Here is a 22942-nt window from a genome sequence, read left to right as displayed (position 1 = left end):
CTTAGTCACTTGGGAATGACGGTACGACCATTGAGCACGACGGTACGACCCTGGAGCACGACGGTACGACCCTTGAGCACGACGATACGACCCATAGGTGTGATGGACTTTGACCTGAACCTTAAGGTGTCGGGTCAAAGTGTAGGGTAGTACCATCATGCTCAGGGGGTTGCGAAGGAGAGAAAGAAATACTCATACGTATAAATGGTTGGGAAAGATGGATAGACTACACTGTAAAAAAAAATGTTGAAAAAGTGACAGGAAATTATGAATAGGTCCCTCGAAACACAGCGTTGATATGCCACGACGGAGGACAAAGAACACGGTATCCGAAAGTATACACAATGTTTTCCTTGAACGGTCGAAACTTCGGCCCTCATGCTGTTAGCTGGAATTGTTTGGCTTTCAGACACGAGCAAACTTCTGAGAAGAAACAGGAGTTTTCCTTTTCTAAGTCAACCGAGTCAGGGCTAACAGGCGGACAAGGGTAGGTGAGGTCTTGTGTCGCTGAGGGGTGGACATTTCGTGACATCTTGCTCGGAAATCTTGCTATGGAATGTCCGATCGATTTAGGGAGGAACCGAAGTTACCTCATAGGAGCCTGGGAGTCCTCTGAAAACGTGGATAAGTAACAGTAGCATGGAATTCCGATGTAGATCAAGTAGCAGTTGGATAAAGATGCTCCAGGCACTGGGGGTCAAGTAGCTTTATGATGGATCCTAGGCAGGAGACAGTGTCAAGTAGCGTCAGTATAAGAGCACCTTGATACAAGGTTAAGTAGCAGTAACACGAGCCCCTCCAGGTACTAAGTGAAGCAGAAGTAACACAGGGAGTCAAGCAGCAGTCGTAATATGGAAGCTCTGTAGGTCATGGGCCGAAGGAACAGTCATTTTTAGCTTCTCTGAAGACGTGTCAACCAGTAGTAACATCCAACCTTATATATATATATATATATATATATATATATATATATATATATATATATATATATATATATATATATATACTCTAGCTTCTCAGGTAATCCAAGGCGTTGCATGTGTCCGCCAACACCCTCGCTATCATCATCATCATCATCATCATCATCATCACCTTCACCGTCATCACTACCACCACCGCTGGAGGGCCTGCTGGAGACGCCCTCAGCGGAGGCAGCCATTGTCGCCTTTTGGTTTGTGTTTGTTGACATTATGTAATGTCCTCTCGCCTTCTCTCTCTCTCTCTCTCTCTCTCTCTCTCTCTCTCTCTCTCTCTCTCTCTCTCTCTCTCTCTCTCTCTCTCTCTCTCTCTCTCTCTCTCTCTCTCTCTGTGGTAGGTATTAAGTGTTGGTTAACCCACCGCCCAGGTACTACCGTTACTACCCGCCTGGGTATCGGGAGGATTTATGACGGATGTGAAGTGAGCCGGCAGTCAAGTGGCTGTCATGCATCATTCCTTCGGATGGGGCAAGGTGGATGTGTCTTTTCCTCTTGCCTAACCCATACCCACGTAACGCATGACGCCACTCAACTCACACAACGCGTTCCTCGTAAGCGCAAACTTTTCCTGTGGTGAGCGCTACCTGCTACCTCTCTGCCTTCTGGCTGTATCTTGTGAGTACTGTCCGTCTCGCTCATCGTCGTTTATCCTCCTTCTCTTTCCCCTCCTCTTCCTCCTCCTCTTCCTCCTCCTCCTCCTCCTCCTCCTCCTCCTCTTCCTCCTTTATATTAACCTTTTTATCAGAATATTCTTTCCCACTCTCTTCTCCTCCCGTACTGTCCCTTCTCTCCCAGTCCAAGCCTCCCACAGCAACTGCCCTCCCACGTACCACCCCCGTCTCCCCCCCCCCCTCGACAACTCCCACTTCAACCCCCCCGCCTCCCACCCAAAGCTGGTCTCATGGCGTGGAATGCTTGTCTATATAAGCTGGTAAGGAATGCGCGTTGTCCGGGCCGCTGCCCACCCCACTGTTCGTATTCGCCTTGTAATTGTTTAGGTCTTCGACCCCGTGTCCTCTGTCAGCTAGTGTCAGCCCGAGACACAGGTGACGTTAGTGTCGCTGTCAGCAGGTAGCGTCAGCTTAGCCTCAGGTCATCTAAGTGTAGACCTTGTTTCAGCCTATGCCCTCAGGTCACTCTTTGACCAGCATCATGTCAGCACTCTCAGCCACCACCTCTGTGAACCCACTCCCCTCCCTCCTCCCTCGTCACAGTCTCAGCCAATGTTAGGATCAGTTCGTAACACATTTCTAAGAGAGTCAGCACAAGTGAACTTCGTTGATAACCAGCGTCAGCGTTATGCTGTGTCGTCTGATGTCAGTCGAGAGTCAGGCACGATCCATCAGCTTGACTCGGGGTCAGCAAGCGTACCTTTACTGTCACGACATGTCACTTGCTGCTACCAGACAGTGTCAGCTGATGAATGTATAGGATTTGTTACACCATATTTTCTTGACCTACAACTTCACTGTCTTTGTCAGCTAACAAATACACAACCTGGTGTTGTAGTATTAATGACAACACTTATTATTGGAGCAGCGATCTTGGCGGAGGTGTTTAGAATAAGTTCATGATTTGTGAGAACACCAAAGAATGTTTTGGTTGGGAATGTGATGTGGAAGTGTTTAGAAAACGGGGTAGCAGGTGTCCAGCATGAAAGGGTGTTTTCTGAAATGTTCTTTGAATTAAATGGTGAATATAATCTGGGAAAACTAATGTCTCAGCATTCAGAACGAAGAGAATAATGTATAGTTTATTAAGATAACTCATTAGATAGATAAGTTGCTGATGATGGGTAAAAGGACACGGAATATATCATGGCAAAAACTTCAGAGAAAATGTTTAGCGTAATGTACGTCGGGAGGTCAGATGACGAGGGTGGAGTGGCAGGTTTCTAACCGCGATCATCTGAACAAATCTTATAGTACGAAGAAAATATTTGTATGATGCAAATATTTAATGAGTTTGTATACTAAGTATACGCATGATTATTTCTCAATTCATAACTAGAACTAGCTAGTATTGGTTAACACTAGCTATGAGTAGCAGGGTTAAATTAGACTGACCGTGTTTAAGTGGCAGTACAGTCTTGTGATTGTAAGCCTGGCAAGGATCAGCTAGCCCTAGGTAGGACTCACACTGGGGTTGACCAGTAGCGTGGTTCATCTGACACTCGATATGAACTGGGATTACCTAACACTGGGTATAGAAATGCACCACGATGCGAACTAACACTGCGAATAACTGAATATGATTGAGAGAGAGAGAGAGAGAGAGAGAGAGAGAGAGAGAGAGAGAGAGAGAGAGAGAGAGAGAGAGAGAGAGAGAGAGAGAGAGCAAATAACCTGAGAAGCCAAGCCAGCAGGGAACAATTATTAAGACCACATCTTGCCTTGTGAACCCAGCTTCCTTCATAACTAAGGAGGGGGGAAAAAATAGGACCACAACATTTATATCCAGTTATTTAATTTTCACCATGAGTGAGAGTCATGTGAAAAACCAAAACTGTCGATGGATGTAAAAAACCTAACCATTAATAATTATCTAACAACGCATTTATAACAGCAGTTAATTGAAATCTTTATTGTACAACGCTACCTAATTGCTCTCAGTTTTAGATTAATCCCACGTGGAATTTTACACAGCTGGTGCAAGGGTTTCTTTTGCACTCACAAAAGCATGAGGTAAATACTTGAGTCACATTCTGTAGTGAATCTTGCATTTCTGTATCAGCGCATAACCTCAATAATAAGGCGTTACTACAACAGTTATCGAGGCATTCAGTACCCTGCCCTCCCGAAGAATACTCCGCAGGTCCGCTAAACTCATCATTTCCACCCATTTTAGTTCGGTAATTTCGCGATTATTTGCATGTGTGGCCTCTAATTGTTACCATAGTAGATCTCGTGTGAGCGTCCCGCGTCAGAGAGTTGCCTCCTTCTTTTTTTATGCGAATAAACTATACAATCATGCAAATTATAGCCGCTTTCTTGCGCCGTGTCATTAAAGGAAATTATATAATAGCGAGAATGAATGATTAGCGTAGGTTCTGATGGTGTAACTGATGGCAAGAAGAGTTTAGAGAGGAGTGAGTGGAGGGTGTACAAGCGACTGGCCAGACCATCTTGCTGGTAACCGGATCTTCTCGTGACGTCACACCTGCCGCCTTCCATCTCCCTTGACGTCGACTTCGGATTCAAAGGATGATGTACGCACGTTTTAAATTTAGTCACCAGGTCATCGATTAACTTAGTTTAATATAAGGCAGTTAAATAAGACAGTAACCAGAAGTAATAAACTTGTCGAAGTAATTGATACACTGATAATTATTATCTTCGAGATTCTCCGCATATTTTCCTCTGGTTGAGGAATCGGAGGATTGTTATCGCCACCAATCAGGAGAAGCATGCAGGACGCTGTTGCAAATCTCGCCGAGAGTGCGGCCTCATTGGACACAGTTTTAACATGAAATTCCCTGCCTTAAACCCGCTTATAACTCGTGATTGTAGCTATCGGTGCTAGAGTGACCTCTATATCGCATCCAACGGGCTTAGATCAGACGTGAAGTGAGTCCTAGCCGTATTAACGGGTCTAGGCGGGAGGTATTCTATTTAACCCGGTGTAGGCGTCTCTTAGGCAGCGTACACTAATCTGTCTGGCCGGCACTAAGCGCCCCCGCCAGACACACCCCGCTCACCTAACAAATTTTTACCGGTGTTGGACGCAAAGTTACAAGATTTTTAACCCTACCAAAAGCAGAGTCGACGGATTTATGCCTTGCTTGGCCGACGATAAAGCGTCGATGTTGGACAGATTTTATCAGTTCTGGACGAATTTTCGCAAGATTTTTATGGCTTGTAGCAATTACGGTTCAAATTTCACGAAATTGCCCTCGTTAGTCACAAGCTAAATAAACTTGTCAAGCTAAAGTAAGGGACATTATTTAAGATATTTTAATTGGCAGCTAAGATTTAACGAATAACCATTTCGGCTCGCAATTATAACAGGTATAATTATAACAAGGCACGGATTCAACAGATATATTACCGCCGAAAATCTATTTGAAAGTTGAACGTTATATAAAAGCAGGCGCGCATGGGTTTTTATCGTGGCTAAATGCACTACATTCCTTTATATAATGAGGATTGCAAATCTGGGAGATTTAACGCACCACGCATAAAATTAACACATTTAACCATAATATGATGCATATTTGACCATAGTGGGTACAGATTTGTCAAAATTAATTCGTGATACTTTTTCACCTCAAGATTGGACGACAGGTAAATGGCCAGTTACCAACTGTTGGCTGAAATTTGTAAAAAAAAAAAAAAAAAAAGTGAATTATTTTATTATTCCTTTGGTTTAAATATTAATGAAGTTTCTTAGATGTTTGGTTCATTATAGCATGAAGAGCATCAGGGCCCCTTCACTCGGGTTTAGTCTCTCTCTCTCTCTCTCTCTCTCTCTCTCTCTCTCTCTCTCTCTCTCTCTCTCTCTCTCTCTCTCTCTCTCTCTCTCTCTCTCTCTCCCTTGTGTTTCACCAGTGTCTCTTAAGTTTCACGCAGTTATCATTTTTCCAAGTTTCATCATCTGAGTTTGTCAGTATCTATAAGTTTCAATAATCGAATTTATCACTTCCTCAGTTTTACTTAGTTTACCAGTATATCTAAGTTTCACTCACTTATCATTACATCTAAATTTCACCCACTTAGTGTACCAGTATCTCTTAAGTTTCACCAACTTAATTCATGAAACTCTAAATTTAACCCAATTAGTTCATTAGTACATCTAAGTTTCACCCTCTTCAGTATTAGTCTTTCTAAGTTTCTTAGTCTTATCTGTGCAGTCTTCACAATCCTACCTGCTGGTTTAGCATCATCTGCACCTTACCCCACTCTGGTTTAACACCTTCAGCTAATCCGTTGTGATTTAATAACACTTGGAGGTTTTCCTGTGTGGTTTAACAACACCTGGGGATTATCAACTGTGGTTTGATAAAGCCCGGAGCTGTGATTTAAACATCTGAAGGTTATGAGTTATGGTTTGATTAAGTTCGGAGCTGTGGTTTAACAACATCAGGAGGTTATTCACTGTGGTTTATCAACACTTGGAGTTTATCCACTGTGGTTTAAAGGCAACTAAAGGTTACCCACTTTGGTTTAGCATCGCCTGTAGCTTCAGCCTTTGCTTCAACAACTCTGAATGATTTCTTTCATTTTAAGACGGGGAAGAGGCACTTATATCTTAAGATATAAAAGATATAAACATATGAGAAATGGTGAGAATATATCATTCTTGTATTTTCTCATTGTCGAATAATACTGTCGTCATTTATGTTTATCTTATATGCTTGTGGTATTTCCCTGTAGTTAAACCAATGTTACTTTATTTCTAATCTTGGTTTCGCCGCACCTTTTAATTTCCTCGATTCAGATTGTCGTCGCACTGCAACCGGTTCAGCAACGTATGAGGATTTTCTTTGCTTACTGAACGTAGCCAACAATTACCCCCACAGCTTTATTTCTTTCTGTCGACATCAGATGTGGTATAAGCAGTCTGCATGCAATATACTGTATACTACTGTATTAACCTAATGGTATGCTTGCCAGATGTAAGTACCTGTTCGTATTTTATTGTTGGTTGCAATGCAATAAAATTTCCCAAATTAAAGGGTTAAATCCGAATATGCAAATTAAATTCACACTTACCTGTGCATGCGTTCGGGTGCCGACTGTTTTGTGTTCGATTATTCGAAACTAATATTGTGATTATCTTCGGCTCAAAAACTGCAGTAAAAATATAAATACTTAGTCAGATAATACCCTCTGAAACAGAGCCATCTTTAGTGACAAAGATATGGTTTATCTTCACGGCCCTACTGAAGATGGTGCAGCCTACCCTCTATGGCCACCTTATCTCTCACCTTCCCGCTAATCACCTTATCTATAATCTCGAGTCAAAACACATGCCTTCCTCGACCACACCTTGACCCATGGCCCCTGGGAGCCATATAGGACCGTGGGATATTAAGAGTATATTGTATGGGAGCTCCTGTGGTCTCCCTGAGGGGGCAAGGCTATATGTATAAGCCAGTGGTTAATATCACCCTTGGGCACGATGGCGCTGCTCTCGTTCACCACGACGGTGGTGCAATCGTTGACCACGACGGTGTAGGTAGTCGTTGACCACGACGGTGTAGGTAGTCGTTGACCACGACGGTGTAGGTAGTCGTTGACCACGACGGTGTAGGTAGTCGTTGAGCACCGTCGGGCTTTTAAGTTCGTACCGTCGCGTCGTGATTAAAGGTTAACCCCATACGTGTACAAGACATGTTTGAAACCTCGCGGTGAATTTGTGCCCATGTTTGATGCCTCGTTGCAACTAGTGCTATTTCCATACCAGTGCTTCCCTACTAGACCTTTCTCTTCTCTTTCTAAAATTTTTTCCTAGTTCACTCACCTTTGTTGCTGGCAGTCCTCACATGGCGAAACCCTTAAGCATTTATTACATTCCCTCTGACCGTAAGGGGCAGTAGCTCTCTACATATCTTGTGTCAAACTGGCAGGGATACCCGCCCTGCGGTACTAAACATAGTGGGTTATAGCTGGCTCAAAATATGTATAGGACAGTACAAACACGCCGCGTGGCTATTACGAGAGGGTCTTCGCCCTTAGGGGGACTCGACGGAGTGTCACAGGGTTGAGAGTGTTGCAAGTGCTGAGTGTCTCAGGGTAATAGTACAAGGGTAGGGTGTAATTTGAGGCCATAGGTGGCAAGATGTACTGGCGTCTCTATGGACCACAGTTTTGCATTTCCAATGTGTTTCTGTGCTTCCACAATATATATATATATATATATATCTATATATATATATATATATATATATATATATATATATATATATATATATATATATATATATATATATATATATGTGTGTGTGTGTGTGTGTGTGTGTGTGTGTGTGTGTGTTTATATATCCTCACAATGTTAATTTCACTCACTCGTGGACAAAAATCATTAAATCACATTTGATAAGAGTTGATCCAGTAAAGGCATCTTCTCATGATTACCTTTATTGACATTTGATTATTTAGTGACAATGAAATCTGAGCTCAGATATAGAGGACTTGAAGCGCAGTTGACCTGCCGAAGGAGAACTGGGGTGTGGTCAGGATGTAGCAGTGGCCGAGGAGGAGGTGTGAACATGGGGGAGACAGGTAGGACAAGATCCCTTCTCCACCCTTGCCCGATCATGCGAGGTCAGAGGTCAAGGTGTGGTCAACCGTGCCGTCGGTTGTCACATTGGACACAGGTTGACCTTAGGGAAGGCTTACAGATTATGGTAAATAAAGCAGATGCATAATTAAATAGATATAGAAAAAATAAATTTTGGTTGATACCTACTTGCCTTTCTCACGTTGGCGATAGCGTCAGTGAATAGATCTTGTGAGAGCATAGCCGACATAATCGTACCTTACCTACTCTTCAGTTACCTGACTTGACCTGACCTGACCTCACGGTCATTAACATGTTTGTAACAATAACATGATTGTGCCCCCAGAGATCTTACACGCTGGGGGGAATTATCAAGGGACTTTGGCTGTAATTTCCACAGTGCATGGCTTTTGGCGTTGTGTAAATCATATGTAAAACATCATGTATTGTGCATCACCATTCATGATGTATGAGAACGATATGAAATTTAAGTAGGGTGAATTAGACTGATTAATTATGATGTAGAATTTCAGTTTACTCTGACCAATGTATTCGGTTAAGGTCAGGTCAGCGCGATAAAGGATTTTCTCATGGAAGGTCAAGTAGTATAGATAAGGCGAACAAGCAGCGAAAGACCCGTTGAACTACTATAAGGAGAATACACGTATTAGGAAGCTGGTAACAGAATGGTTGTAAATGTTACAACAGGCAGACATGACTCAGAAGCGTGTGTTCTTTTCATAAAAGTCGAAGATATACAGGGACAAAATGTATGAGGTTCATGACTCACAAAATTGTTCCGTAATGCCTCCAGCACGGCGGTACGACACTTGGATATGATGAGGTCAAGCGCCAGACCACCATACACAAAGGGTCGTGCCGTCGTGTTCCATGGTCGTTCCGTCATGTTCATGGGATGAGTTAAGCAAGTCCCGCTTTCGAAAATTTCAGTGAATTGACCCAAAACGTATTTTGCATATACCGTGACCTGAGTATCTTTTAATATATATATATATATATATATATATATATATATATATATATATATATATATATATATATATATATATATATATATATATAAGCATACCCAGGCAATGACACGTGAAAGGATGAGATGAAATAAGAACAAAGAACTGGCCTTGTGTGGTTCGCTGGTGGCATTATCTCTATGGGTCAAGTGAGGTCAGCTTAGGTTACCTGGGTTGGGTCAGAAGGTCATGTCAGGTGTGGTTTTCAAGGATCAAAGAGTATTTACAATGGTATTCAAAAGGGGGTTTCTGATCCCCTCATTGACATTTTCTTTCTCCAGTCAGAGTTTACAGTTCGGGGGAAACAATGGCTCTCATTCTTATATTCCTAGATATAGATTTTTTATATATAAAGGAAAAAAGTAGATAGTCAGGTTAGATCTACTCATCATCATATCATTATGAGTTAGCCATTTGATAGACACAGGTAAACAAAGCAAATGCAACACACATCAGTCGAAACTAATACTACTCTACCCTAGCCTACCATAACCTAGCGTAGCCTTCCCAGCTTATAACCTAGCCTAGACTTCCTTAGCATATAACCTAGCCTAGCATTACCTAGCATATAACCTAGCCTTCCCTTCCCTAGCTTATAACCTAGCCTACCATTCCCTAGCATATAACCTAGCCTACACCAAGGTTTTCTGCAGGTGACCCAGACAGAAACCCTTGATAATGCGGCATGTGTGTCTTAAGAGAGTGGGCGGTACCAGAGGTTAATTAGCCAGGCCCCAGGTGTTCTAAGGTCATCCTGGGGGTCAGGTGTAAGGAGCCAAGCCCCTACTATAATCTCCCTGTGCATATACAGACGGTATTGCCATATTAATGAACTGATCACATTCTCTTTCAGCGAGACGCGTACTTTGCACTATTCTCATAGATCTAAGACATCCTTGTAAGAAAATGTACTTTATTTTGTATGGAATTGTTTAAGAATTTCAGTATAATTCTTTTTTTCTGATATGACTCCGTATGTTGTTTTTCGTTATTGATTTTCTTGCGTCATAATGAATTTGATTGTGTTAACGTGTAAGACTGTTACCGGATACCCTGACAGCGTCAGCACCTCGCGTCGCCACGGTATATTTTCTTCGTGTAGTGTCACCGGCATTTTTCGTGATATGTTGAAGGTAGAGTTTGTGATCATGCTGGTGGCGCCTCTGCTTGCGGTGTGGCCAAGTGATGAATTACTTCAGAGGGTTGTGTGGGATTTTCAAGGGAGTCGGGGAGTTCTTGTTTTAAGAACCGTGCGCCTGAAAAACAATATATATATATATATATATATATATATATATATATATATATATATATATATATTATCCCTGGGGATAGGGGAGAAAGAATACTTCCCACGTATTCCCTGCGTGTCGTAGAAGGCGACTAAAAGGGAAGGGAGCGGGGGGCTGGAAATCCTCCCCTCTCGTTTTTTTTTTTTTTTTTTTTTTTTTTTTTTTAATTTTCCAAAAGATGGAACAGAGAAGGGGGCCAGGTGAGGGTATTCCCTCAAAGGCCCAGTCCTCTGTTCTTAACGCTACCTCGCTATCGCGGGAAATGGCGAATAGTATGAAAAAAAAAAAAAAAAAAAAAAAAAAAATATATATATATATATATATATATATATATATATATATATATATATATATATATATATATATATATATATATATATATATATTGCACATAAAGGGCGTTTGAAGACGTCATATGCAACCTTAGTTTAAGATTACGTGTCTGCGTCGCAGGAACGTAATTTGTGAAGGCATTCGTAAACAAGAGACGCCATTGGTTACTTTAATTGACGCAGAAGTAGATAAGTAATCAGTCAGCTTATCCTTGAACAGTGTCAGACGCACATAACTTATGTCCCTCCAACATACCAAAGTAACGAGTTGGAAACTGAATGCACTTGGCCTTAACGAGGTGGTATGGCTGTTAAGCCCCACGCCAATTAACTACTTGACCTCTAATTGGCCTCAAATGTGAATGGGGGTGTTGGGGATTAACAGCTAGGTCATCTTAGGTCACCAGACACCTCTCGAAAGAACAAAAGGTCAAGGCGCAGCTGTGAGGGATTAGGTCAAAGGTCGTTTCTTAGGGTGGTTGCCATAGGTGATTGAGCTGAGAATATCATTGAGAGGTTTCAGGTCTGGGGTCTTGGAGGCTGCATAATGAAGCTGACAAGTTAAGCTGAGTTTATATAGTGGGAAAACTTACGGCTGCCATAGCAGTCCTGTATAGTTAATCTATCTGGTAATTCTGATGCTGTAGCAGTCCTTGTTTACGTCAGATTCCTGTATGAGGTGAATGCTTATAATCTCTCTCTCTCTCTCTCTCTCTCTCTCTCTCTCTCTCTCTCTCTCTCTCTCTCTCTCTCTCTCTCTCTCTCTCTCCCTCCCTCAGAGAACAACCGCACACTCATCTGAAACATCTTTCCAGACCCTCCCAGGTCTTATCCCATCCCTGGACGCGTCCCCAGTGAATGATCTGCTTCTTTCAAGTGTACTGAACAAACAGCAAATTCCTCTCATGCTCTGGGGGTGCCCTCAGTCACCATCATATCACGCCGTTGGTTCATGTCCTTGTGTGTGTGTGTGTGTGAGTGTGTGTGTGTGTGTGTGTGTGTGTGTGTGTGTGTGTGTGTGTGTGTGTGTGTGTGTGTGTGTGTGTGTGCGTTTGTAGCTGCATACTTGTGCGTCTTCTGTGCATGCAAAACTCTCCTCTCCCAGTGCATGAATTTATGTGTAAAGGTTTTGCAAGCACGTTCTGTGTGTACTAGGAGGGTAGACGTGTGTACTGGGGTGTAGATCTGTTTGTGCCTGTGTGTGTGTGCAGCTTCCAGTACGTGCTCTGGCGTTAATTGCAGTCAAAGTCGAGGCGAGGCTTAGGTCAGCGAGGAGCCACGGTACCACACGAGGGTGGGATGCACTCCTGCTGGTGGTGGACCTTAAAAGGACCATCAGGGTCCTCTTGACTGGCGAGGGAGCATTAACCAGGTGTGTGTGTGTGTGTGTGTGTGTGTGTGTGTGTGTGTGTGTGTGTGTGTGTGTGTGTGTGTGTGTGTGAGTACTCTCTGAGGTGGTATATCGACACCGTTGTGTGGGTGTACCACAAGCACTGTCTGTAGTGGGAGAGGACGAGTGTGCGCCCAGCCATGTCACGAGAGAGAGAGAGAGAGAGAGAGAGAGAGAGAGAGAGAGAGAGAGAGAGAGAGAGAGAGAGAGAGAGAGAGAGAGAGAGAGAGAGAGAGAGAGAGAGTATTGCATGATGAACCTGTTGGTTATGCTGCTGCCATAGTGTGTCCAGTATGGTCCCGTGTGTTCGCCATGCTGCGTGATAGAGTGGTTTATAATCTCTTAATAAAAGTGGGTGACTTACATCTTTGATTGGAGAACTGGATCACTGATAAAGTAAACAGGATAGATAAGAGAGGTGATTAAATCTTATCTTTGACGATCATAAACCTTCCTGCTTTAAATGCCTTTTATAGAGAACTTACGTAGTCATCATCCCTTCGTTTAAACTGCTCGTAGACACGGTTGGTAACGAGCAGTTTTGATCCTCTTGTGGCCTTCATAGCGACGGGCGTTTGTGTCCCCTGTGGATCAGGGAAAGTTTTATATACATATTCACGTGGGATTTCACTGTCTTGGCTGAGGTCTGCCTTAGGTGTTTCCTGGCGTGCTGAGGCTTAGGGTCTGTTAAGGTGTTGACTGTGGTGATCTATCGTGGAAACCATGACGTGGAACGTCTCTTCTTATCCGGTATATGATAGAATATTCGCGTTGTAGGAACACATGCGTATCCAGACCTCCGTGTGGCGTTGTGGTTAGCGGTAGTGACCTTGAGTTAGCACGGGGTCGGACCCGCATGGGTTCGAATCCTTGGCGAGGAAGTCGGCCTTCACCAAACCCAGGTGTTCATCCACGCCTCGGGGCTGGTCTATAAGAGGGTACCTGGCTTAGGCTGGGGTTTGTGTGTGTGTGTGTGTGTGTGTGTGTGTGTGTGTGTGTGTGTGTGTACGTATATAGGAGAAAAGACATAGTACATACGTACAGGGTTAAGAGAGCGGCAACACGAGTGAAAACCCTCTGTGCCTGCAACATACAAGTAGTAATCACACACACACACACACACACACACACACACAGCCTGCCTACCTCCTTCCTCGGGACCAACACCAGCCCACCTGATCCATCCATCTACATCAAGTCCGTAATAAGGATCCGCCTGTTCCCTGGTCACGGAAACACAGGAGCTGGTCACCGCTTTCACCTGCTCGTGTGGGAAGCGGCTTGCACCAGCTTCTGTGGGGGCAGAACGTGGGCGCCCACACACCATCTGCCCTTCACGAACCTATTCCTCAATTGATGGCTCTGACCACAGAAAATTGTAGGTGGGTGAGGCTAGTAGGAGCCACAGAGCGTGGCTGGATATGACTTCTATTGGACTGGTGGGAAGGGTCTGGCCTCAGGTGTGTGACAGTGGGTAGCGAAAGTTGTTATGTATGGGGCTAATGGTTGTAGTTGTAGTAGTAGTAGTAGTAACAGGAGTACGGTGGTGGTGGTGGTAGTAGTAGTAGTAGTAGTAGTAGTAGTAGTAGTAGTAATAGTAACGCAAGCAAAATTCGTAGTAATATTAGCAATAACATGTAGAGTTAAGGTTGATGGGTAAAGTCAAATGAAACCAAGCAGGCACATGTCTCAGCCTGACTCCATTCTTGTCCATATTAATCTGAGTGAAGAACGTCAGTAAAATGGCACAGAGAACAGAGCCGCCCAGTTGCGTGCTCCAAGCTGACGTCTCAAGGTAATGGCAAGCAAGGTCAACTCCTGGGGTCATGGTCGCTGGGCAGAGGTCAAGGACATATATATATATATATATATATATATATATATATATATATATATATATATATATAAAGATAAGTTCGTGAATCGTGATCGTATTTATGGCTAGTGAAAAATCTCTCATTTAATGAATGACAAACTTTTGTAGAATAGATAAATACGCAACTAAAATGATATATGATTAAATGTAAGAATCATTCACCAAATATCCAGCGTCGGAAAACCCATCTTCAAAAATTCCACCTCGATCTCCAGAAACCCAAAAAAAAGGGAGTCATCCATAAAAAAAGGTAAACAAACTGTCCGAGTGGCTAGCCAACGAGCCTACCCCTGTATTTCTCTGGTGTGGCTGGCACACAGACTGGTGAGAGACCATCCCACGATGACAGTCTACTTGTAACTCACTTAGGTAAATACTTGTGTTGTGACGTGGCAGAAATATACCTCTTGTTCGATAGAAGACGAGTTGAGTCATGGGACGAATTGTCCCGTCTTGGGCACTTGAATCGTAGTCCTTCCAACTCCTTTATTGGTCGGTAGTCGCCCATTGGAGTCATGTGTGGCATGAGGCATGATCTGTGGGACCAACAATTCGTGATTTGTAGTCTCCATCTTGGAGTCATGAGTGGTAATCTCGTCATGGGATCATGAGGCGTAGCCTCTCCAAATCATACAAATGCAGTCCCACTACGTCATGAGATGTAGCTATACTAATTCATGAGGTGTAACCCCCACCAAGGCATGAGGAGGTGTCCTTCAAGTCATGAGATGTTGCCCATTAGGTGTAGCCTCATTCTGTTTGTTTTACGTGTTTACACGCCAGGCGTTGATGCCAATGACAAGCAAGATGTGGGTCGCAGTCTGTCAACAAACCAGCCATGGATACTACTCTGGCCCTCATGTACAGGGTTTGTGATATTGATTTTTACCTTAGGTGACCGTAATTACCTCTCTGTACAGTGAGGGGAGGGAGTTCTACACTCGTGGGGGCCCTCCGTCTGTCGACCCTTCTTTACTATCATATATCTTTTCAAAGCTCTCGACGTTCTCCACCTTCACTACTCCATCATTCCCTTTATTCCATTGATCCACTACTCTTATACTATAAAGGCGACTCTTTACATTTCATGTTTTTTCTATTGATATCATGTTATGCTCTCTGGTTGCTCTGTCCTCGTATGATTCTTGGAACTGTTCATCGTTGGCGTCACCAAACAAGTTTAAAAATCTAAAGGTTTTGATCAGGTCATTCCCCACTCTTCTCTCTTGTATGATGGATAGATTTAAGGCTTCTAACCTTTCCTTGTAACTCAGCTTTCTTGACCGTGGTACCATCTTTGTTGACCTCCTCTGGATCTTCTCTATCAGTTCTTTGTGCTTCTTTAAGTGCGGTGACGAAACTTGAGGATCATAGTCTAATTCTGGACTTGTGCTGGATGAGAACAGCTTTTGTGTGTGTGTGTGTGTGTGTGTGTGTGTGTGTGTGTGTGTGTGTGTGTGTGTCCGTGGGTAAATTCCTCCCGCCATGACGTCTACACCACATATATCCTTACACGCGAGTGTCCAAATAGTAACTTTGGTTCATTCTCATGTCTTGTTTTTTCATTTTAATTAATTTCTTCACACATATCTGACCAGTGCCCTACGGTCTCTCTCTCTCTCTCTCTCTCTCTCTCTCTCTCTCTCTCTCTCTCTCTCTCTCTCTCTCTCTCTCTCTCTCTCTCTCTCTCTCTCCACAGATCATCCAGGACAAGGGATGTCTTGTGTTGGAAGGATTGGGCGGCCAAAACCTAACCAATGAATGTCCTCCGTTCACACATTACCACACCAGCTCCTTATACATTTCCTCCTCCTGAGCCGTCCTGTCAAATGAGAGAGAAAAACACTTGTTCAGTCTACTACTGTCTGTAAGGAAGACCTGGGGGGAGGGGAGGGGGGTAATAGGAGCTCCTTTGAAGTAGAATGCTTACTATACTTATCTACAAAGTGTTTGATCTACACTTAGAAAATGGAAATGTTTTGTCGCGGGAATAGCCAGTGGAAATGTGTCATATTTGAGCGCCATCCATGTGTCATATTTGAGCGCCATCCATGTTTCATATTCCCCAGGTTATCCACTCGGTAGATCCTCGATTTATCTCTTCAAAGTTGTTTCCTAGGTCGTTTTCAGCATATTGGTAGTCATCTCATTTCACCCCAGTTGTTAGTCAACCATTTTTTTTTTTTTTTAAAGTTATGTTATAGTTCATTCCTACAAAATCGATAGTAACAATCCAGTTCTGATTTTGGAGATGTTGTTTGTTAAACCTGTTGTATGATCCTCGTGTGGTACCAAGCCAGTTTTACAACTCAGTTTTACCCAGCCATTTCAACAAACCCAGTTTTGCCAGGGTAATTCGATAAACCGTATCTTCTAAATCAGTTCGACGACCCATTCCTGTTCTAACAGCATGAAAACCCACTTTCTTTATAGCAGCTTACTATTAGGGAAGCTGACTCTGTTTTTCTTAAACCACTTTGACAACCATCTTCGCTAAGGCAGTTCAAGAACCCACCTCCCTTGAATCAAGTCAGGCATCTTCATTCTCAGATTTAGCTTAAGTTAATTTCTTTCAGGCCCACTCCATAATCTGAGCTAAATAGATACCCGTCTATCTCTACCGAGGCAGGGAGACAACTCAATATATAAGTCAGGTCAGTGACCCACATAGAGAGGGAGGAGCCTGGCTCAGGTTACAGTTATCCGCGCGAAATATATTTATATAAACGAATTTCTTTTACCTGCAACGACGTGGGCACTCGGCCCCTACCTGCAGGTTGCCTGGTCACTTCCGCCCTTTTAGGTTACCAGCCTCCCCAGCCTAGAGCGAGGCTTGACTCAGGTAGAGTCGACCCGACACATCACCCTCAGGTACAGTTCATGTCGGATCACCGAAGGACAAGAAGGGAAAGGTTCAACCTATCATCTAATCACATCCAATCACTTCTACAGCTCAGCCGCATGTAATCAATGACCAGCCACCTTTGCTAATCGCCAGTTTAGAGTCTAATCTCTAATCACCCTATAACCGCCCAGGCTGCCCCCCTCCACCTCACCCCCATCATCTGAAGAAGAAGCAACCCCATATCTTGACCCCAAACCAGTTGAGGAAGACCACCACACCACCACCACCGCCACCACCACGCCGCTACCGCACCTCTCCAAGACCCGGCCGGGTTAAATGTCTGTCCGGTGGATGTGTGTTGACCACAGGGGCAGCAGCGGCAGGAGGAAGCCGCCCCAAGCAAGTGTGGACTTATGTAAGGCCATCATATGAACCTGTGGATCGTCTCCTTCATGTAACGGAACCACGTGTGGGCAGGGTTGATAGCCTCCTTCTTCTGGTCCTCTCTCTCTCTCTCTCTCTCTCTCTCTCTCTCTCTCTCTCTCTCTCTCTCTCTCTCTCTCTCTCTCTCTCTCTCTCTCTCTCTCTCTCTCTCTCAGTGGATCCTGGTTCGACGGGGCCCTATCTTTCGCCTGGCGAGAAGGACTAGATTGTTTTTATGTTACGTTATGTGTTTAGTGCGGCTTAAGATAACTATATATCTCTCTATATCTGGTTAAGAAGTATTTGTTATTTTGATTAGAGTTAGACAAGAGAATATTGGAAGAGAATCGTATATTATCGGATGGCAGAAACAGATGAAACCGCATTATACTGGTTCTTATTATGGGGATCGAACGGGGGGGAAATGGTTAAGAGAGACACTTAACCGTATTGAGGGAAATGGTTGCAGTTTAGATGTACCTGCCTGAGTTGGATGTGAGTTGTGTCTCGCAAGCAGCGTTAGAGACTGCATGATGTGTGGGCTGGTCCAGGGCACATTTGGCATGGCCCTCTGAGATAAACACACGTGATTCTATCTTTCCTGTCTGAGAGATAATGTCATTGAGACTACTACTACTACCACTACTAGTACTACTACGACTACTACTACTACTACTACTACTACTACTACTACTACTACTACTACTACCACTACCACTACTACTACTGGTCTATGGGAGTCACTAAGCCGGACGGTACCATCCCTACCCTCTGAAAGGTGATACAGATGATCGAGTCTCTGCAGTGGGAGAGACTACAAGGCTCACCGTCTCTGATCTGTTGAGACATGATACATGTGGCACTGTTTCTGCTCACCGGGAGACTTACAGGTGGCGCTGCGTCTGTTTTATGTGGGGTAATTAAGGCCAGGCAACTCGCTTCTTGAGATCGAATGATGTTGGTGAGTTTGTTGAAAAAGTTTGATGAAAATCTAATCTAAAAAGAATTTGTTCAAAGTTATTACAATACCCAGTAAAAGTTCCACTTAAAGCCGAGTTAAACTAGTATGTTTTTCAATGTCCTGGACTGTAAAACTGGGAAGAAAATAGACAAGACGAAGATCAAAAGGAAAGTATAATAAAGATTTTCGTCTCTGCTTGATGAACGAAGACTCGCAATTTTGATTTGAGATGTATTTTAAGAACATTAAGAACTGCTGTGGTTAAAAACAGATTCAGAAGATTTTCAATTGAGATGTATCTAAAGAAAACATTAAGAACTAAACTGGTGAGATACAGATTTATAACCTTCAACGGAAATATATTAAAAGGTACGTTGGTGAGACACAAAAGTCAGGGTTTCCAGTGTTAAATGATCATTAAGAATTCCACTGGTCCTAGTCTATGGTGTCCCTTCCCGTCGTGTGACCCAGCGATGTTCCCAACAGCAGACGGTTCTTATATAACTTTTTCTTCTTGTGTCCGTGGACCACCAGGCCCCAGCGCCCTCAGCGGGGCCTGTTAGAAGGGGTCCCCGCTGGTCTCTGGTAGTGTGGGACGTGTGGGGGTTGTGGGGGCCCCCCATGCAAGCGATTACATAATATCCTAAATAACATAGATACACAAAGATAATTTCTTCCCTTTTTCTGTTCAAAGTAAATTTAAGCGTTTTTTTTTCTATTGAAAGTCAATTTAAGCGAGTTTTGAATCAATCAATCAATAAGGATAGTACTTAAGGTCAAAATAATCATTTCAGAGTGCTTCAAAGACGTGTAGATCCTTCATACACTTATATATTTAGTGGATCCATCATGGAGATAGATAGGAATCTATCTATAGGAATATAGGAATGTTGTTGGAACGTTTGGTCAGACGTGAGGAGTGTGCGTAATCATCTAGGCTGAAACACTGTCGGGGAAGGGGAGGAACCTTTGACCTGGAATTTTAATAGATATATGGAATAAGGTCAGGCAGGATCCGGTGAGGACCGGAGTGAGGCGGTAAACTAAACTAGGGAAGTGCGGTTGAGTATCCAGGGTGAGGCGAACACTTCCGGGATACTAGTGAGTATCCGGGGCTGGGGTTTACACCACGTAAGGAACTGGTGGATGTATGTTGTACTCTGGCAGTTTACTACATCTGGGGTATCAGCATGAGTATCTGTGATGTGCTGGTTTACCTCCGTAAACTGATGCAGATATATCCGGGGTACAGTTGTTAACATTTGAACTATCAATGCACGTATCCGGGTGGAGGTAATTTACATGCTGGGAACTGGTGTAAACCTGGTGCGGTAGTTTACACTTGCAGTACGACTGTGAATACCAAAGTCGTGGTAGCTGACAAGTCCCGGGGAATGCTCGCGTCGATACAAGGATACGGTAGTTTACATCCGGCGACCGATACACGTATCCTTGATATGGTAGTTTACACCCGTGGCTTAAGTGCGGTAAACTGGTATATAAATCCTTGGCGTGTCTCCCGGAACATGATAACAATCATGTAGGGTGTGGTCAGGGAAGGTGCGGGGCAAGAAGTGGTATACACAGCGCGCGCATTAAAAGCTGGTTAACCCACCCTGGCTCAAAGCGCTGCCAGATACGTCAAGATGCTAACGTTCCTTTTAGAAGCAATACGTCAAATGTATTTTTTGTGTGTTGTACTACCTACGGTTGATTCGTCGTGTGTGTGTGTGGTGGTAAGACTCTGATTTGATTGGTCGTGTGTGTGTGTGGTGGTAAGACTCTGATTTGATTTGTCGTGTGTGTGTGTGGTGGTAAGACTCTGATTTGATTGGTCGTGTGTGTGTGTGTGGTGGTAAGACTCTGATTTGATTCGTCGTGTGTGTGTGTGTGGTGGTAAGACTCTGATTTGATTCGTCGTGTGTGTGTGTGTGGTGGTAAGACTCTGATTTGATTCGTCGTGTGTGTGTGTGGTGGTAAGACTCTGATTTGATTCGTCGTGTGTGTGTGTGTGGTGGTAAGACTCTGATTTGATTTGTCTCTCCTCGTAGAACCCGAGGATGATAACGTTATCAGTACGATTGGCTGAACTGCTGCTGTTGACCCATAGACAAGGGCTTTAAAAACATCGTTTGACTACACGTCACTGCTCAGCTGAGTTAGGTGAAGGGGGAGGGGGGGGGTGAGGGGAGGAACTATTGTTCACATTAGTTCATACAATCATTTTCGCGCTACCTCCCTCCGCCCTCGGGAGGGGTCGACCGAACGGCGTTTCTCTCCGGGAGGTGATTTATCATGGTCCAGGTAGCATATTAAGGGCGGCTCCTTTGGCTTGCCCTAAAATCCAGCATCGGCGAGGTAGAGTCTCTCTGCTGGACTCGTTCACCGGCGAGTGAGTGACCGTTCGCTCCTCCACTGCGCAGATAAGTGTAGTTGTTTATTACGCAGACTCATTCTGTACCATGCTTGGCATTTACTGCATAAGGATTTATTTACTACGACGACATGTCTTGAGAATATATATATATATATATATATATATATATATATATATATATATATATATATATATATATATATATATATATATATATAGTTAAATCTTGTATTCCTTGTTCAAGGACTTACCGAAGAACTGTTAAGACGAATAAGCCAGCAGAGCAGGAGCGACAAACACTTGGAAAATAGAACACAGTGGAAGACTGAGAACAAAGATGAATAACGAATGAGAACAGATGATCAGGCAACTCAATGATATTTTTTTTATCCTTTCTACTTTCATCACAGTGAGTTCTGATGTCTGTGATCCCTCGTGCCACCCGCGAAAGTACCCGGTGGTCTGTGGGTGACTGTGGTTCCCTCTACAATCATAACATACGGGGGAATGACCGAGGATAGTGGAGGAAGAACTTTCTAAAGATGACCAGATGAAAACATGAGAACACCTCATCATTCTCCTGGTTCAACGAGTGCTTATCACGATAACGATATGTGGGGTGATGATTTTTGTACTTTTTTTTATTTTGTTCTCAGCTGAGTTCACAGACTCACCCATCATTTGGTAATTCATTGACTACTTTTACGTCATATTTCTTTTCCTTGAAAGTACGAAAATATTGCCACTGTTGTCTTCACATCGTCACTGGGTATAACATAAGGCCACAGGGCACATACCAGGGGTAGGCAGTTCGACCCCAAGAAAACAGTTTTCGAACTGCGAAAGTCGCTCATGTCGAAGTTGTTGCGGAACTTTTTTTTTCATCAGGGTGGTGGCTTAGTAAAGGGATCGGTGAAACCAGAAAGGGAGGAACTTTCAGATGGCGTCCTAAGCTTGAGTCAAGCTCGTGGATGAGGAAAGGTAAGCTGACCGGTGCAGAGACCCAATGAGTCAACGAAACGGTCCGCGAACCAGCGAACACACAGGGGTCTAGAGTTCCACACTGTTGTACCCCAGATACGAGGGTTCAGTCTGGGCTCAGCATGTGTTCTTACGGGGACGAAAATTTTGAGTTGTGGTGTAGAGATAAAAAGATTTACAGGTAACACATGTTATAGTGCATACCTTGGCTAAAGTCCTGGTAAGAGAGCGTTGCAGTTAATCAAAAGATAAAGTACCATACAATGTCTCAGTAGGTGATTCCACTACACGAAGCTGCTTTTCATCATCAACACTATTAACACAAATTAAAGAGATAACAGTAAAAGCGTCATCTTTGGTGAGGGACACAGCTATTGTTATCTCTGATGACCTCCTTGATGTGATCTGATATACGAGATTTGAGCTTACCATCTCCCACAGGTAACGTGCCTCCACTGTGTTAGACGTACCGTCTTCCCTAGACCCGTCCTGAGGGATGAAAGCCTTTGGAACTAGTCCCCAGGCAGCGTGACTGGGAGGCTACAAAAGAAAGGTCAGAATTTTTGATGTTTAAAGTTGATATTGAATAATTCTTCATTTTCTGTTTCTGTCTTATTGGAAAACATCACTATCTATCTATCTATCCATCTGTTCGTTCACACTCAGTCTCTAGGTGTCACGTGTAATGCACCGAAACCACAGCTCCTTATCAACACCCAAGTCCCACAGACCTTTCCATGGTCTACCCCGGACGCTTCACAAGATTCGACGTATCAGTTTGATGTGGTAGCCTCACATCAACTCTCCTAATATCATATGAATTACATGAGCGGGTTGAATGACGAATAAGGCGTAAATTAAGAATGTTATGATAAGAGATCATTTCCAATCCATTACATAGTGGAGGACCATTGTCAGCGCGGAACAGAGGTTTGCATTCCAACAAGAATTTACGATGGAACATCTGTTGTCCGTGTCACGCTGACTGCACTATAATAGAACCTGGTTCCTCTGACAGGATCTGTACTTCCTTATATCATCATTACGCTACGGCGAACCAGCCTCCGGCACATGTTATAACATCTTGTGACACAACAATGATTCATGTTGTTGCTTGTATGTTTACACTATACTTTCGGTCCTTTAAGGAAAAATGTTTTGAAACGTGGCATAATATAACCTCATTTGTGTGTGTATGAACAGTTAGCTTCCTGTAGGATTAGGAATGTTACGTAA

The 22942-nt window shown here is 43.5% G+C and overlaps 1 protein-coding gene across 2 annotated transcripts in view; it reads left to right on the top strand.

The window, feature by feature from the left end:
* Positions 1–22942, top strand: part of LOC139763899 (uncharacterized) — a 350136-nt gene that overhangs the window by 35197 nt on the left and 291997 nt on the right. The window contains exon 3 of one of the 2 annotated variants that reach the window (XM_071690316.1): positions 22148–22259. The exons of the other annotated variant lie outside the window; for it this stretch is intronic. The gene's annotated coding sequence lies outside the window, so the exon portion shown is untranslated. The remainder of the gene's footprint in view (positions 1–22147; positions 22260–22942) is intronic. 2 annotated transcript variants of the gene reach the window in all.

This window comes from Panulirus ornatus, chromosome 48 (assembly GCF_036320965.1).
Source record: "Panulirus ornatus isolate Po-2019 chromosome 48, ASM3632096v1, whole genome shotgun sequence".
NCBI lineage: Eukaryota > Metazoa > Arthropoda > Malacostraca > Decapoda > Palinuridae > Panulirus > Panulirus ornatus.
This window is presented reverse-complemented; position numbering and strand designations above follow the sequence as displayed.